At 54.6% G+C, this 14,797-nt stretch overlaps 1 protein-coding gene across 2 annotated transcripts in view; it reads left to right on the forward strand.

Moving 5' to 3' along the window:
- Positions 1–14,797, forward strand: part of EFNA3 (ephrin A3) — a 50,388-nt gene that overhangs the window by 21,601 nt on the left and 13,990 nt on the right. The window lies entirely within an intron of this gene.

Below are 14,797 nucleotides of genomic sequence, written 5' to 3' on the forward strand. Positions count from 1 at the left end.
GCGCGCTCCTAGCGCTGCCCCGCCGGGGGAAGGCGGCCAGCGCCGCCGGCGGGCGACCCCCTTGCCCGGCGCGGGCGGGGCCTGCGGGCGCGATCGGAGGGGCGCTTTGTGCGTCGGAGCGCGCGTGTCATGACCTATTTTCCCCGATTTTCCTTCCTCCCCCCTGCTTCCCCCTTTCCTCGAGCTAGACGGCAGGCCCGGGCCCCGAGCGGGTGGGTGGCTCGCCCGACCTGACACGGGCGCACCCAGCTGCCTCGATCGACGCTCCTGTGCCCGCGGGGGAGGGGGAGAATTTGGCACTCCCGGCCTCGCTGCCAACCCCAGGGCACCCTGTGGCACGTGCCCAGGCAACGCCAGGCGTCCCGGGGGGAATTGGGCGAGGTTGTGTATTTCAAGCCGGCTCTGGGGAAAAAGGCCGGGGCTGTTGGGCGGCGGGGGGTTCGGGGGGAGGAACCCCCAACTGGCCTGTCCGGGTGTCTCCCTGGCAGCCACCCACCTGCCCTTGGCAAAGGAGCCTTCCCTCCAGACCCCCCCCCCCGCAAATCCCTCGAGATAGATCGCCCTGCCGTGCCAAACCTGGCAGAGCGCACTCTTCGCCCCCCTCTCCGTAAGGTGGCGGATCTTCCCGTAGGAAAAGCATGGCTTTCTTGGGGGGGGGTGTTTCCGTGCACACATGCACCTCCGCCCCCCACGGGATGTTTCCTCCTGTCGCGGTGGGCGCCCTGATCAGGGTCCTGGGTCGGGCGGCCTCGACCCTCTGGGTCTGCCCGCAGTGGGAAAGAAAACGTTTGGCCCCGTGGCTTCTCCTCTGAGCGTGGCGCCAGCTGAGTGCTCGAGAGAGGACTTCCTTGAACGCTCAGCCACCAGCTCCCTGGCCCAGGGGCCAGCCGGGGCAGGATAGGGCTCTTCCTTCCAGGGCCTGGCAGGGCAAACCGCCACTGTGGGAAGCTGTCTTGATTTTTGCCCGCCACGGCTGGCTGCAGACTCGGTGGTTCTCGGCTGGAGGGCCAGACAGCGCGAGAGGATCGTTTCTTGCATGCACGGTGCCTTCCCCCCCCCTTCCCCGTGGCGGGGCTGCGTTTCCTCTAGCTCTCAGCCAGCCAGAGCAGCCTGGCTGGGAACTCTGGGAGTTGTAGTCCAGCCCTGCCGATCTGGGTACCAGGCAGCCTAGATCCCCTTCGCTCCAAAGGGTGAAAAAGTGTTTTGTCCTTCGCAGGGAGACGGAAGGGACCGCATTGGGATTCTCTCTTCCTTTGCTTCCTCAGGCAATCGTTCCTCTTGCCTCCCCCCCCCTTTTTTTAAATATATGTCATAAATCAACGGCTGGTTGAAGCAATAATTTGGGAATTGTCATGGCTGCTGAGGGAAGCTGCAGGGAACCGGATCGGGGAGGGGGGCGTGTGAGAACGGCGGTGGCATGTTCTCTCTAAAGCTCCACTGCCAGCCATGGAAAAGACCCACAAGCCAGGTGTGGGGAGGCACTGTTCAGAGACTGTCCCCCCTTGGTTTTCAGTGGGCACCCAGTGGCACAGGTGCCACCAGGCTCCGGGCACCCCCATTGGCTGGGTCCTGCCCAACACGCACGTCCTGCAGCTCCGAATTTGCTTCCGGGCCGTGCACAGAAGCCGAAGAGGGCAAACGGAGTGGGCATTGGGGTCCCTCCCTGCTGGCCTGCCATTGGTACCCCTCTCCAGCCCCCCCCACCTGCTCTGGCGTGTCTCTTCTGCCCCGTCCGTCCGTCCGTCCTTCCGTGTCTGGCTCTCACGCCCTCCGTTCGCGTCCCTCCCATCTCTTTTGTATGTCCTGGTAGCACCGTGGCTTTTGAGAATGTCTCCTGAGGCGGAAGCCCAGCGCCCATAAATTGTGCCTCTGAATCGGGTACTGGCGGGCACCGAACAATGGCGGAGAGCGTGACGCGGGGGCCATTTTTTCCCCTTCTCTCTCTTTTCATCCGCGTCTCTGGGTTGAACCTGGCTAACTTGGCCTGTGTGTCGCCGGCAGGGAGGTGCATAGGAATTTGAAACGACGGTTGCTAAGGAGATGCTCAGGTGAAGCCCTGCCGATGTGCTGCGCCGCCTTGGCGGCTGGGGTCCCACCAGGTCAGAAGTCCCTTGCCTTAATTTGGGGGGAGCCCCCCGCAAAGCCCCCCAGTTGAGCTCCCGGAGCCGCAGCACGGCCCGCCTCCTCTTGGGCCCCTTCCCCTTCCGAGGGGGGCACTCCTTGGTGGAGGCCCCAACCTCATTGGGGTCCCATCGGTGCTCTGGCCCTACGACGCCCCGACGGAGCCGGGCCTTCCTGGCCAGCCGAAGTGCATGCAGGGGGGGCACGCGGTTGCGCCTGCCGCAGAGCCGGGTTGCCGGCGCGTCGGGGATATTTATGGTGAAGCAATGCGGCAAAGCTGGCTTCGCTGCAGCCGCGCGGCCTCCCTGGGCGCTGGGGTTAGGGGCGGATTGGGTCTTCCTGGGCCGGATCCCGAGGCGGGCTATGGGCTATAAACTCCTCTCGGCTAGCCGTCGGGCCTCCCTGACCCTCCTCCTGCCAGGAGGCTGATCTTGAGAACGTGGCCTGCCAGAGACGCAAACCTTGAGGGTGCCAGCGCCGTGCTCTTCCCTGGCGCGGAGGCTGGATCTCCTCTTCTTCCTCTCCAGACCACCGTTCCATCTTCTTCTTTCTGGCCCAGCCCTTTGCCTTCCGCTCAGGCTGGTGATTTACGACTAATTGTACGATCCCAGACTCTCTTCCTTCTGTACTTCAGGCACCGTGTCGCTCACCCTTTCCATCCAGCGCGCACCATTGTGCGAACAGCCATGGGAAGATCTCTGCCTTAGTTCTTTGTTCTCGCCGGTGCCCGCTCGCAATTACGGAAGGGCCCCTGTCGGGCTGCGGACCTTCCGAGAGGTCCGCCGCCGCCCCGAGACTCGATCCCAGGATCTGTTGGTGTCCCCCTCTTCTTCCCAGGGGCCTGGAGCTTCCCTGGAACAAGCTTTCTGACTGGGGCTGTGGATCCTGCGAGGCCGATGCGGCACCGGCAGCGCATGGGCGTGCGTCTGCACCAATGTGCCCCCATAGACCAGGTCGGCCCTGCTGTGGCTTTACGCCGGCCACGTTTCTCCCAAGCCCACGTGGGACAGAGGGGGAATTGCCCAGCAAAGTCCAGCTTCGCCAACTGTTCTCCATTGAAAGGCTGGTGGATCCTCCTGCTCTTCTTCCCCCTGGCATCTTTCCCTGATTAGATGCTCCACCAGAACCAGGTCTTACCGTTTTGCAGGCTGGCAGCGTAAACCAAAGTTCTGCAAAATCGGTTCTTAGGGACTTGAGCAAAGTAGGCCTAAGTATATTTCCCTTTTCTTCCCAAATCCCATTGGCAGGGACTCCAGGCCGCCTCCTTTGAAATTTTCCAGCTTTAACCCGATCCCCTAGATTTGCAGGGGGGGGGATTCTTGGTTTTGTCCTTAATCCCCCGAAATCCTCAAAGATCTGCATCCCTCCTGATTTCTAAGCCGGTCCTTGTGCTATAAACGTGCGGGGCTGTGTGTATTCTTCCTGGACAAGGGCAGATGTGACTTGGGTACAGATGATCCACAGAGCCACCCGGATGCTTCTATCTAGGCAGGGTGGAAGAGATCCTCGGATCTTCTCCTGCAGCCCTGGGATCTTCCCAAGAGATCAAGCCCTCTTCCCAAACTCCCGATCAGTTCCGTAGAGGAAAAAGATGTGCTAGCGTTTTATGCAATGCTGCCGAATGCAATTGGGGACGTTCCTGACTTTGCACCCTCCCAGCAGCAAATAACATTAGAAACCGGGATGCATCCTGGAACAATCGATCACCCAAGAGGGGGAATCGTACCTATTTAATTCCACCCTACTAAAGATTCCGTGATGGGGAATCTGCCCCATAGGCAAGCTTTTCTTTTAAGAAAAAAAAAAGTTTTCCAGGCCAGAACAATAGGATCCCTGTTCAGGGATCCAGGTTATCCCATTCAGATACAATCTGTGCCGGAAGTGAACCCATGATCCATGGATGGTTGGTCATGTTTGACGTTTCTGGGCAAAGCACAATGGCATCTCGTTGAGCCAGTTTTTAAAAACCTTGTGTTATCGGCTGCCCGGCTGAACCGCAATCAAAGGGTGTTGCGCCTGAGAGCAGAGCCCCTGAGCATGGACAGAGCGGCCGGCATCTCGTCCGCCTGCCTTGCAAGACGGCTTCCGAGGCCGACACGAATTGTCTTGTTCTTTTTTACACAGCCTTCCTCGGCGCGAGCTCTCGTTTCCAGGATGATTCAACAGATGAGCTGATTCTGACATTCAAAAGAGGCACGTGATGTGCTTCTGTGTGTCTGTTTCCTTTTTCCTGATGTGACAAGCTATTATCGGCGGGAGGGTTTTTTTCCTCCCTCTAGATGGGGGCTATTTTCAAAGAATCTGCCTTCTCTGTGAGTTTAGAAAGCACACAATGTTTCCGCTTCAACATCTGAGTCTGTACATTTAGATTTGGGACAAAAGCCCTTAAAAAATATTAAGAAAAGAACCGTTTTTATTTTTTCCTCCTCCGCCGCCTCCTTCCCCTCTCCAAAAACCAATTTCGAGGGCCAGAAAAACTAAAATGCAAAACTAAAAGGCAGGGATCCTTCCAAATGGGTGCGCAGACATCGAAAGGCAGCCGAATCGCGCTTTAATTCCTTCTTTCCCTATTATTAGATTTGCATCGTTACTACTCAGGTTCTCTTTGCACGCGGTTCTGTTTGCGCAAGATTAAGACAGCACGTGGGAATGCCAAATGAAAGCTGAGTCTGTACACCGGCAGACCCTCTGTGTGTGCGTGTGGGTATGTGTGTAGGGATGCATAAATGTCTACATACTTCAAGAGGGAATTTGAGACCGAAATTAGCATCCCCGCACTTTCAGCACCACTCCGAAAAGAATATTTTGGCTGCGGTTCTCGGGACAAAAGACGCCAGGGCCGAACTCAGTTCTGCAGAGAGGTTTGCCCCTGTGCCACCCACCTTCCTGGTTCTGGTGATGATCTTTCTCCTCTTTAACCTTAAGCAAAATCCCATTAACCCTGGGGGACCTCCGTCTCGCGCCCCCCCCAAACCCGCTCCTTGGTTCACGCCTTCTTTTCCTTTCTCGGGAGCGCAGCGTCCAGGCGGGATCTCAGTTTGGGATTGTGCAGCCTTTCAGCCGGGAAACCGGGTTTGTGCAATATCTTGAAAGGGTTTATAAATCAGATGGGCTCGATTTTGCGGCATTTCTGGAAGCAGGCGATACTTCTGCGCTCGGGCATTAACTCTATTGCCCGGATGGAGGGAGGTTTTCAGAGGCTTTGAGCCTCTTGGGCGTATCCGTCCATCCACGCCCCCCCAAAGCCCCCTTTTTCTACCTTCAGCATGCAAAGATGGTCCTAAAAGGGGAGGCAGCCCCTCCAACCGTCTAGCCCCGCCCTTGCTTCATGCAGCCCCACCCACTTGTTGCCCCCCGCCCCAGAGCAGAGCCCCCCCCGCTCAGTCCACCAAATCTCCCAGCTTTTGCAAGCTGCTTTCTTTTGAACCTCACCCCCAACCCAGCTCCCCCCAGCTCCATTGCATGATCCCCCAAAACACACCTTTTGCAAACCTTGTAGCTGCTGGATCTGCAGGGCTGGCCCTGACATGCGGCCACGCTTGCCCCGTGCTTGGCGTAAAAGGAAACTTAAGCCCTTGCTGAAAAGCAGCACAGGGGTCACCCGGTTTGGGGGGGACGGGCATTGGCTTCCCCCGATGGGCTCTGGAAACTTGAACTCCGTTTCTGGGAGTGTGTGAAGGAGGATCTGGCGGGTTGAGAGAATCTGCCGTTTAGGCCCGACAAACATCCAAGAGAGTTGCCCCTTAGGGATTGTTGCTCGCAAGTGTTGTTTTCTCTCCTCCTCATCCGGGCGGTTGGCACGCTGCCACGGCTGTCTTTTTCTGACGACCTCCTTTGCCCCCTCCTCGGTTGGCTCGAAAAGCTCTTGCCAGCGCCGTGGGGAGAGGAAGGGGGCCGCAGGCCGCACCGGGCGTGCACGGCTCGGCAGCTTGCAAAGAATAAATGAAGGTTCTTTTCTGCTCCGTTGCTGAGCCCCGCGGGATCCCCAGGGTAGTGCCAGGGCTGTTCTACCCGCTCGGTCTTGGCCTAACGCGGCGAGGATGCTGACGGCGGTGTGTCGGAGAGGCCTGCGGTTTCAGAGGGAGTCAAGCTGCCCTTGTGCCCGGCGGCCCCGGGGTTGCCATGCGGTTGGAGAGCCCACCTCTGCCCGTCCTTGCCTTTCCCCAGCTCCGGATGCAGGACGGCTGTTCCCGATCGGGTGGGCTTTGCCCGGGTTGGGTTCCAGCACCCGTTATCCTCAGCCAGCCCGCGCCGCACCTGCTTTGGGGAAAGCTTTGTGTGTTGAGGTAGGTTTTAGCCGCAAGCCTGGGTCGGCCAGCCGGAGAAGGGCTTAGCCGCTGGTGGTTGGGATATATGAAAAAAAAAACCAAACTAGAAGCTGAGTTTCTGTTTTGATCCGGAACAGCTTTTCCGCAGAAAGTCTCCGTTTTCCATTCCAGTCGGTGGTTTTAGGCTGCGCCGTTTGCCCTCAAAAATGGTTGACCTGAGGCGTTTGGAATCTTTCTTTTCCTCTTCCCTCCCTTCCCGTTTTTCCTCTCATGTCGTGCCATTCCGACGGCCTGTCTCCAGGGCAGGAACTGACTTGTTTTTAATTGATTGCATCCATGCGCCTCCGATAGCCCTTGGGGGCTCGGAAGAGCCGGGGAGAAAAACGGCTTAAATAAAACATAAATTAATTCCTAGCATCACCGGGGAGGCTTGGCGGGAAGAGCAAAGGTTCTGGATTTTATCCCCTGGATTTGGCAAATTAAGCGGCGGGGAGTATAAGTCCCTGCCTTCAACCTCTTTCGCTTTATCTTCCCCATTCCCAAGATTATTCTGCCCTTGTCCCTTACCCGCCCCGAGCTCTCCACTTATTAAGCATTTTGTTCTTCCTTTGCCCTCCGAGAGGTAAAGCAACTCACTCAGATCTGGACTCTTACAGAGACACAACAGGTGGGCTCTTCTCAGAGCTAGGAATTCTGCCTCCTAAAGCGGCATTGCCAGACGTGGTGTCTTCTTCGGAGGCACCTGTTGTGTATCTGCATGAGGCTCTACCCAGATCCAGACTCTTACAGGGACACAGCAGGTGGCCTCTTCTCAGAGCAAGGAGTTCTGCTTTGCATACTAAGGCAACCCTGACAGAAACAGTGTCTTCTTCGGAGGTGCCCGTTGTGTCCCTGTATGAGTCTCTGCCCAGATCCAAACTCTTTCAGAGACACAACGGGTGGGTTCTTCTCAGGGCAAGGAATTCTGCCTCCTAAAGCGGCATTGCCAGACGTGGTGTCTTCTTCGGAGGTACCTGTTGTGTATCCACATGAGGCTCTACCCAGATCCAGACTCTTACAGGGACACCGCAGGCGGCCTCTTCTCAGAGCAAGGAGTTCTGCTCTGCCTCCCAAGTCAACCTTGGCAGAAACAGTTCCTTCTTCGGAGGTGCCTGTTGTGTCTCAGCAAGAGTCTCTGTCCTGGGTTGGCTTTCTTCTACAGCTGCAAGAGGCCGCTGGGATCTGAAGCCCACCGTCCCCTGCGCCGATGCTTAAAATGTCCAGATTTGGGACACTTTTAAAATACGCTTCCTTGGCGGAACCGAAAAGCGCTGGTGTTTTGTAACCGGTTTAAAAGAGAAAGGAAAATAGAAAAGGCGAGCAGAAAGATCTTCTGCTCGATCGTCAAAACGGAGACGTGACAGGCCCGAGACAGGATCTTGACATATTGTCTCGACATCGAGCTGTGCTTCGAAGCCCCCTTTCAGAGCTCCCCGTGGGGCACGCTTCCAGCAGGAAAAGTTTGCTCGTCTGAGAAAAACTCCCGTCTTGAGTTCACACATGCTTCTAAGCCAGACGGGGTCGGGTCTCTCTCTGGCTCGGCACGCGTGCGAACTCAGCCACTCTGGCTTCCACGCGACGGCGGCTTGCGGGAGAAGCCGGGGCTCCCGAAACCGGGGTTTAGCAGGGGGTTGGGGCTCCAAGATCCGGGACTTTGATTTGGAGGAAGATCACGGCTGGCGGAGCTGTGTCAACAGCAACCCCCTTTTTTCCCTACCTGTTTAAAAAGGGATTACGGATCAGAGAAAGCAAATCCCAGATTTAAAGGAACAGTTCAAGGACTTGTCCTTTTAACAGTAGGGAATGTTCATCACCAAATTTTTTTTGGGGGTGAGAAGAGGTGCCTGTTGGCCGATCCGATCCCGAAGCTGTCTCCAGCGAGAAAATGAGCAACCTGAATCAGCAAAAGAGGTGGGGGGGGAGAGACTTAATCCAGATTAACCTTAGGTTAGAGATTAAAGGGGCTTTCCCCGCGTTCCTCTTAATCCTGTTAAGGCTGTCTCTCTTCCCCTCCTTCCCCAGTCCCCTCCCTCGCTCTTTGCAAAGCCAGCCGAGGCATCTGGTGGAATTGAGTCGTGGGAATTACAAAACCATTTCCAAGGTGCCTTTTAATAAAATGTATTAGTCAGAAAAGGTGCTACCCGACTCCTGATTTTTTATTTTTATTTTTATTTTTTTGCCACCGTAGGCTAACACGGCTCTCCTGCTACAATCAAAAGAGAATCCCCTATCGTAGGCTGCAGTTTCTCGCAAGCCAAGTCTTATAATTCCTCCCTTCCTTCCCCCTTCCTCTCCAATTCTTTTTCTTTTCTTTTTTCCTTCCTTCCTTCCTTCCTTCCTTCCTTCCTTCCTTCCTTCCTTCCTTCCTTCCTTCCTTCCTTCCTTCCCTCCCTCCCTCCCTCCCTCCTTCCTTCCCCATCTCTTTTCCTTCCTTCCTTCCTTCCCTCCCGCCCTCCAATTTTTTTCCCTTCCTCCCTCCTTCCCCTCCAATCCTTTTTCTTTCCTTCTTTCCTTCCTTCGTTCTATACACAAAGGAAAGGGAGGATCAACCACAATTCCCAACATTTTTCACGAGGTTTAGAATCCCACTTTTATTTTGCAATATGGGGCACGAACGAAAGGGGGGTCTTTTTACCTGCAACAGTCAGAAGAGCAGAAAATAATTGCCTCCGGCCCGGGAGGCAATCTGCATCCTGGTTTATCCATTACACTCAGCCTTTCTTTGCCTAACGACGGTTTGCTGAATAAACCACCCATTGCACTAAGCCAGAAAGCCTGGTTCCCCAGCCCCGATGTTTGGGCATGTTAGCAAGCTCCCTCAAAGGCAAAGCAGTCGCGTTAGGGTTGTACGAATGAGTCACAACACCGGTTCCTGGAAACATGGATAAAGACTAATGCGTCTGTTTGTGGTTCTCTTTTGAGTATCTCCTTGGAAATGTTCCGCCGGCCCAGTCGATAATTTTTCCTTGTCTTGAATAGCCTGGGGAAGAATGGGGCAGAAGGCAAGCATTTTGCTCACTGGGGTTCGCCGGCGGTGCCGTCGTGGTCCTCAACCACGGCTCGTGGCTGACTGTGAGGCCGGACCGGGGCAGTGGGGGCTCTACCAAACTGGAGACGACTATGGTGGCTGAACCAGGGGTGTAAATGAGATCAGAGGCTTGTTCAGCTAACCCATCGCCTTTGCTCTTTGCAAATCTCTTTGCTGAGCGTTATCAGGCCGTCTGTTTATTTGCTTCGTTTTCCTTTGGGCTGCCTGCTTACTTGCTTTGCTTCCTGGCTTCCTTTCCCGCTTCCATGGATTGGCTCAGCTGCTTAGGTTTGCTCTAGACCAGTGTTTCTCGACCTTGGCCGCTTTAAGACCGGTGGACTTCAACTCCCAGAATTCCCCAGCCAGCCTGGCTGGCTGGGGAATTCTGGGAGTTGAAGTCCACCGGTCTTAAAGCGGCCAAGGTCGAGAAACACTGATCTAGGCAAATTAGCAGGGAATCTCTTGGGGGAGGAACAATAGGATTGATAAAACAGGGCAAGACCTTAACGGCCGACTGGACATCGATCAACAGGCCAACCAGGTTTCAGCTATGTTGGTCATCCCCCAGTCTGGCTTGTCCTGCTCTCCCAGCACCACAAACCCTGGGTTTCCCACCCGAGTCTGAACCTAAAGCACCCTGGACGTAAGAACCCGCTGGCCTCGAGTATCAAACTCTGTCTGCACTTGTGATATTTGCATTGACCATGTTAGCAGCAATAAACCAGGATAATCAGGGCTTGTTGCAAGGAACGGGCCGCTGCAGCCAGGGTCCTGAGTCCATTGGGGCTTGTCTCATATTTGCTTAGATTTCCAAACCGAAAAATCATGGCCAGCTTTTGAAAGCTTGGACCAAACGCAAGAGAGAACTCGGCTGTTTTTTTGAACGCCCGTCGTAAAAAGAGAAAAAAAGCTGGGGAGGTTTGGTATATGGAATAGTTGGTAAATATATGAGGTGGGTGTGATAAAGGTGGTTTACATCCTGGCTGTAGATCTTTCTCGGCATTCCCTTCCCTTTGTTTGCTTCAGATTGTCAGTTTTGTGGATAAGCTTGTCTTCCTTCTCTTGAGGACTAGTGACTTGATTGAAAAACAGGCAAGCCCGCTGAAAGGGAGTCATTCTTATCCTGTTCAGTACACTTTCGGTGGTTGGCTTCAAGCTTTATCCGGGATTAACCGTTTCTTAGGAAGCTTATCTTCCCCTTCCTGAGGACTAGCGTCTTGATTGAAAAACAAGCTAGCCAGTCAACTGAAAGGAGGTCATTTCCATCTTATTCGTTGCGATATTCCTTTCGTTTGTTGGCTTCAGATTTTAGCCGCTATCGCCCTGGTGTCGGCAAGCTTTCTCTTCCCCTTCACGAGGACTAGTGGCTTGATTTGCAAACCTGAGCAAGCACGCGAGCAAGTAAACGGAAAAGCAGTTTTTCATCTTATTCAGTCTTCCTCTTTGTACGCTCGCTCTTAGACGTCTCGGCAGTAACGGCCCTTTGCTCGCCAGCTTCGCTTCCCCTTCCTGAGGACTAGTGACTTGGTTTAAAAACTGAGCAAGCGTGCAAACCGAGAAAGGGGAATTTCTCGGGAGAATTCGGTGCAAAGATTATTTGTGACAATTGCCATGTGGAACCTTTGTGAGTGAATTCTGGCTCTTGGGGAACAGAGAAGGAACGATGCTCGGTGGCTTTTGGATCTGGCTTGGGGGCTCCTTAAGAGGCAACTCCCCGTCTGCCCTGGAAAATGCGTTTTTTTAGAGACCGAGATTGGCCCTTAAGCCTTTGCAAGACCGGGCATGCTTCTGAGTACGTGCAGAGAGCCTTTGTCCCTCCTCCACTGCTGGCCTGCACACACCCTCCTGGTACCCATTCCTTTCTCTGGGGTGCCAATGACTCTTTGGCCCTTCGGCCTACCTCACAGGGCTGTTAGTGGGGAAAATGGTACGACGTGCCCTTAAACGCCTGCAATAAAGGTGGGGATACCTATCTAATAAATAAATACACGTTCAGGTGCATCCTTGGGGTAGAAGAATAACAAACCCAAGTCTAAAAAAAAAGACACAGTAGGGAGAACAATTTTTTTCCTTACTTATTCCATTCTTTCTTTCCACCCCAGGAATTTATATGGAGAGGCAAAGGCGGGTATTGGGGGAAATCCATGTCAACGTAGGGTTATGTCTGCCGGAAGAGATGAACAAAAAGGAACTTTGTTTCTTGGGCTGGGGAATAGAGAAATCCTTGTGCTTTGAACCGGGAAACGGACCTCGTGCTTTTGCCCTTATTTTTAAGAATTAAAATCGTGCCCCAAACAGAGCTTAAAAGGCTGCTATTTTCAGTGTAGGGCCCTGTTCCGTCTGCTCCGAAGTTGCGGCTGTTTTTTTAAAGTCTCTGGGCTAAAGAGCATAGCATCTGAAATGAAATAACATAAAATAAAATAAAATAAAATAAAATAAAATAAAATAAAATAGGAACAGGGAGAAATTATTAACCCACGTGGAAAAGGGGGGGGGGGTCTCCATTTCAGCCACGTCACTTGCCTGAAACCCGCGTCCCCCTGCTCAAAGCATCAGGTTTCTACACCATACGGAGCCCTGACAGCCTTGCCTGGAGCATGTGCGAAGTGTTTTTCTTCTCGGCCGGGGGCCTGCGTTAACTCTGGCACATCTGGAGCCGATCCGGGTTGAGAAACAGGGAGGTGACACTTGAGCAATTTGCACTCCGGGGCCTTTTCCGTTCGTGGAAACAAAGCACGGCCTGTTGCTCGCGAAGATCGTGGGAAGCGGGGGGCGGATCTGTGCACCCCGCTTTGGACAGGAAGAGGCCAGGCCAGACCCCGCGGGCAAGGCAGCTCCTCGTCGCCCGTCTCATGACTCATGACATCTCATTCAAGCCGGCTTTTTCTGCCGCGTGATGTGGGGAGGGTTTCTACAACCGTAGGTGTGAAAAGAGGCGTGGGCACACGCCGGTACGAAAGAGACAGCTGGAAACCCAAGCTTAGCGCGCCAAGAATGCCGGGCGTCTGGACCTGAACGGGGCTCATAAAGGAAGAGGCTTTTCTGAGCATGCACCGAAGACCCTCGGGGGTCTGTGCGGGCCGCTTTCGACTTCCTGTGCAAGGGACGAGTCAGTCCCGAGCTTGGAAACGGGGTCATTTTGAGAAGGAGCGCCCCCCCTCCAGTGTGGAACCTCCATTGGCAGAGGGAGTCTACCAGGGAACGTCCAGCCCTGGAGAAATGCAACCGGGGGGGCGGGGGGCTGATTTGGCCGCCCAAATCATGGTGCTATGATCTGTTTTGGGGGGGCAGGTTGTATGCCCAGAGTCAGGCCACGCACTCTCTCACTTTACATTGTCAGGCCTAGATTGATTGATTAATTAAAGCCCAATTAAAAATCCCATTGATCCTGTTATCCCAAGCCGGTCTGTTTCAGCTTTGCTGGCCTGCCTGGCTGGGAAGGAGAAAATGCCAAAAAGTGAGTCTGGGTTGGGTTGTTTTGTTCCATTTTTTATCTTCTGTGGCCAGAACGTAGGGCATATTTTGGGCAGGGCAGCGTGGGAGCCGGTGTGCCAATGGCCCAGGTGTAAATCTCCTGCTCCTTAAAATCCCGCCCCCCCCAGGCCCAGCTGGCATTGAATACGTTTGAGAAAGGGGTCACGGTATCTTCTGCAACAACGACCTTGCAAAGTTGGCCTGGCGGACCTATGCGCTGGTTGTGGCCCACTAGATGCCAGGGCCGCGAGGGCACACCGTCCTAGCTCCCCTCCCTTCTCCATCTACCAGCCTTGCTGCTAAACCTCCAAACGGGGCAGAGCTACAATTCCCAGCCTCCTTTGCCAGTGCAAAGTGGGGCAGAAACTCCTGGGAAAACAGTTGTGAATCGGTTTCATTCTGACGATCGGTTTCATTCATTCGTTCACCCAAACCTCTCCGACGTTTTCCCTGGCACCTTCCTCGCTTGCAGAATGTGGGGGGACGGCTTCTTTCTTTGCAAACAAATTGCTGGGGGTCACGGTCGGCCGGCCTTCCTGGAGGCTGAATGCACCCCCCGTTAGGTTTTATTTCCCCCCCCCCCTTTCTAGCAAAGACCCCCAACGTCCGAACCAGCCTCTGCTTTTCACGCTCATCAAGCTGAAATTAATCCACCTGCAAATGACACGGAATCCGACATGGGTTCTTCTCTGCCCCATGTGAGTTCTGAATTGTCCCCCGTGGGAAGCCTACCTTCCCTTGGCATTCTCAACCCCCCCAAAAGATCAGACCCCCCATTTTTCTGCCTCTTTCCTCTCCGGTCTGGCTTCTGCGCTGTGCACACCGTGGGAAAACCCAGCGTCAAATCGATGGACTGGTTTGGTTTCACCCAGTCGATGTTTTCCCGACCCTGGCCATGGTGGTGGCAAGAAGGGGCCAGCGAGTGCCAGCCGGCCAGGTTTCTCCTCTTCTGGAACGAGGCTGAGGGAGGAAGAAATGAAATGAAAGGTCAGTTGTGCCACTCTCTGCCCGGCCGCTGGGCACGGGTGGCCGCCGTGGACCGTGCTTGGTTTTGGGCAGGGAGAAGCTGCGATCTGGCGAGCATCTGGATCAAACAGGGGGCATTCACCCAGTTGGCAAAGGGGGAATTCAGATTGCAAATGGAACAGCAGCCTTATAAAGAGGGGAGAGGCATTCCTTTGGGGAGTAATTCTGTCTCCTGTGTTTTCTCTTTTTAAAAAAAAACCCAGCGCGCTCAGGCCGGCTAGCAAAAGGCGGGGAGCAAAATTCCAACTTCGTGCTGGCACGAGAAATGCCGGAAGAGAAACAGAAATGCCATCGTGCGGTAGTTGCCAATGCACGGTGGTGTCACCGTTATAATCCTGCCTGGGCCTTGTCGTTCATGGCTTGATCTCGCCAGGACCTCGTTCGGCGAGAGCGGGAAATGAGGGCCCCCTCCAGAAAAAGGGGGTCCGGGCATCCTGCAAACTGGTCAATGAACCCGTCCTGAAATTTGGAGCAGTCCAGACCTTGTTTCCATCTCTTAACTCAGTTTTTCTCAACCTTGGCTGGGGAATTCTGGGAGTTGAAGTCCACACATCTTCATGTGGCCAAGGTTGAGAAACAGTGTCTTAACCAGTCTGGGGGTGGTGCCCATGCCTAGACCAGCCCCTAGCATCCACACTCGGCCATCTATAAGCTGGAAGGGATATTCCCATCATGCCTTGCTCTCGACCCCCTGGGATGCTCGCCCTCAACAGCCAAATGGGTTCCTCTCTTAGTCCCTGGCAGATCCATTGCAACGTTTCCGAGCCTTCCTGATCTCCCGCGCCTGTTTTCCCTTCCTGTGGCACCGTCTGCGGAGCCCGAGGGAGAAGCTGCCCGCTGC

The sequence above is a fragment of the Python bivittatus genome, unplaced genomic scaffold, assembly GCF_059951505.1.
Source record: "Python bivittatus isolate LINGU-HERP-01145 unplaced genomic scaffold, Pbiv_v1 ctg000180_np1212, whole genome shotgun sequence".
In the NCBI taxonomy this organism is placed as follows: domain Eukaryota; kingdom Metazoa; phylum Chordata; class Lepidosauria; order Squamata; family Pythonidae; genus Python; species Python bivittatus.